The sequence below is a fragment of the Garra rufa genome, chromosome 2 (genome assembly GCF_049309525.1).
Source record: "Garra rufa chromosome 2, GarRuf1.0, whole genome shotgun sequence".
Classification (NCBI taxonomy): Eukaryota; Metazoa; Chordata; class Actinopteri; order Cypriniformes; family Cyprinidae; genus Garra; species Garra rufa.
Genome location: NC_133362.1, coordinates 50,801,986 through 50,804,485, shown reverse-complemented (window position 1 = coordinate 50,804,485; position 2,500 = coordinate 50,801,986). Strand labels below are relative to the sequence as shown.

The 2,500-nt window shown below is 48.2% G+C and overlaps 5 non-coding genes across 5 annotated transcripts; all 5 read right to left on the bottom strand.

Moving 5' to 3' along the window:
* Positions 1 to 60: 60 nt before the first annotated feature.
* Positions 61 to 132, bottom strand: trnam-cau (transfer RNA methionine (anticodon CAU)). The gene has a single exon. It is a non-coding gene; the product is annotated as a tRNA-Met (tRNA).
* Positions 133 to 958: 826 nt separating this feature from the next.
* On the bottom strand, positions 959 to 1,030 carry trnam-cau (transfer RNA methionine (anticodon CAU)). Its single transcript has one exon. It is a non-coding gene; the product is annotated as a tRNA-Met (tRNA).
* A 107-nt stretch (positions 1,031 to 1,137) lies between these two features.
* On the bottom strand, positions 1,138 to 1,209 carry trnam-cau (transfer RNA methionine (anticodon CAU)). Its single transcript has one exon. It is a non-coding gene; the product is annotated as a tRNA-Met (tRNA).
* A 366-nt stretch (positions 1,210 to 1,575) lies between these two features.
* Positions 1,576 to 1,648, bottom strand: trnar-ccu (transfer RNA arginine (anticodon CCU)). The gene has a single exon. It is a non-coding gene; the product is annotated as a tRNA-Arg (tRNA).
* A 776-nt stretch (positions 1,649 to 2,424) lies between these two features.
* Positions 2,425 to 2,497, bottom strand: trnar-ccu (transfer RNA arginine (anticodon CCU)). Its single transcript has one exon. It is a non-coding gene; the product is annotated as a tRNA-Arg (tRNA).
* Between the last annotated feature and the right edge of the window lie 3 nt (positions 2,498 to 2,500).

The window sequence follows — 2,500 nt, the reverse complement described above, 5'->3', positions numbered from 1 at the left end:
CTTGCACACATTTCTAAATTGTCTTGCAGCACCTGGGCACATATAAAAGTGACACAAGCTTAGCAGAGGATGGTTTCGATCCATCGACCTCTGGGTTATGGGCCCAGCACGCTTCCGCTGCGCCACTCTGCTTGACTTGACGTAGAGCTTGTGCACTGGTCTTTTCAACATAACATGATTCTTGCACATATTTCTAACTTGTCTTGCAGCACTTGGGCACATATAAAAGTGAAACAAGCTCAGCAGAGGATGGTTTCGATCCATCGACTTCTGGGTTATGGGCCCAGCACGCTTCCGCTGCGCCACTCTGCTTGACTTGATGTAGAGCTTGTGCACTGGTCTTTTCAACATAACATGATTCTTGCACATATTTCTAACTTGTCTTGCAGCACTTGGGCACATATAAAAGTGAAACAAGCTCAGCAGAGGATGGTTTCGATCCATTGACCTCTGGGTTATGGGCCCAGCACGCTTCCGCTGCTCCACTCTGCTTGACTTGATGTGGAGCTCGTGCACTGGTCTTTTCAACATAACATGATTCTTGCACAAATTTCTAACTTGTCTTGAAGCACTTGGGCACAAATAAAAGTGAAACAAGCTTAGCAGAGGATGGTTTCGATCCATCGACCTCTGGGTTACGGGCCCAGCAGGCTTCCGCTGCACCACTCTGCTTGACTTGATGTGGAGCTCGTGCACTGGTCTTTTCAACATAACATGATTCTTGCACAAATTTCTAACTTGTCTTGAAGCACTTGGGCACAAATAAAAGCAAAACAACCTTAGCAGAGGATGGTTTCGATCCATCGACCTCTGGGTTATGGGCCCAGCACTCTCCCGCTGCGCCACTCTGCTTGTCTTGATGTAGAGTCTGTGCACTGGTCTTTTCAACATAACGAATCTTGCACACATTTCTAAATTGTCTTGCAGCACCTGGGCACATATAAAAGTGACACAAGCTTAGCAGAGGATGGTTTCGATCCATCGACCTCTGGGTTATGGGCCCAGCACGCTTCCGCTGCGCCACTCTGCTTGTCTTGATGTAGAGCCTGTGCACTGGTCTTTTCAACATAACTTGAATCTTGCACACATTTCTAACTTGTCTTGCAGCACCTGGGCACCTATAGAAGTGACAAAGCTTAGCAGAGGATGGTTTCGATCCATCGACCTCTGGGTTATGGGCCCAGCACGCTTCCGCTGCGCCACTCTGCTTGTCTTGATGTAGAGCCTGTGCACTGGTCTTTTCAACATAACTTGAATCTTGCACACATTTCTAACTTGTCTTGCAGCACCTGGGCACATATAAAAGTGACACAAGCTTAGCAGAGGATGGTTTCGATCCATCAGCCTCTGGGTTATGGGCCCAGCACGCTTCCGCTGCGCCACTCTGCTTGTCTTGATGTAGAGCCTGTGCACTGGTCTTTTCAACATAACTTGAATCTTGCACACATTTCTAACTTGTCTTGCAGCACCTGGGCACATATAAAAGTGAAACAAGCTCAGCAGAGGATGGTTTCGATCCATCAGCTTCTGGGTTATGGGCCCAGCACGCCTTCGCTGCGCCACTCTGCTGAAAGTCACCCCAGATGGGACTCGAACCCACAATCCCTGGCTTAGGAGGCCAGTGCCTTATCCATTAGGCCACTGGGGCTGTTATGTAGTTGTTTACTTTTTCTTTTAGTTCTCCATCTCATTCAGCTTCTGGATGAACAACTATTGTGAGAGGACCAAGTTACTTTTGGTTTTCAAGAACAGGCTCTGAACATTTCTCTTTTTTGGGGGCTCTGTCATATATACAAGCTCCGAAGTCTTAGCAGAGGATGGTTTCGATCCATCGACCTCTGGGTTATAGGCCCAGCAAGCTTCCGCTGCACCACTCTGCTTGACTTGATGCGGAGCTCGTGCACTGGTCTTTTCAACATAACGAATCTTGCACACATTTCTAAATTGTCTTGCAGCACCTGGGCACATATAAAAGTGACACAAGCTTAGCAGAGGATGGTTTCGATCCATCGACCTCTGGGTTATGGGCCCAGCACACTTCCGCTGCGCCACTCTGCTTGACTTGATGTGGAGCTCGTGCACTGGTCTTTTCAACATAACATGATTCTTGCACAAATTTCTAACTTGTCTTGAAGCACTTGGGCACAAATAAAAGTGAAACAACCTTAGCAGAGGATGGTTTCGATCCATCGACCTCTGGGTTATGGGCCCAGCACTCTCCCGCTGCGCCACTCTGCTTGTCTTGATGTAGAGCTTGTGCACTGGTCTTTTCAACATAACATGATTCTTGCACATATTTCTAACTTGTCTTGCAGCACTTGGCCACATATAAAAGTGAAACAAGCTCAGCAGAGGATGGTTTCGATCCATCAGCTTCTGGGTTATGGGCCCAGCACGCCTTCGCTGCGCCACTCTGCTGAAAGTCACCCCAGATAGGACTCGAACCCACAATCCCTGGCTTAGGAGGCCAGAGCCTTATCCATTAGGCCACTGGGGCTGT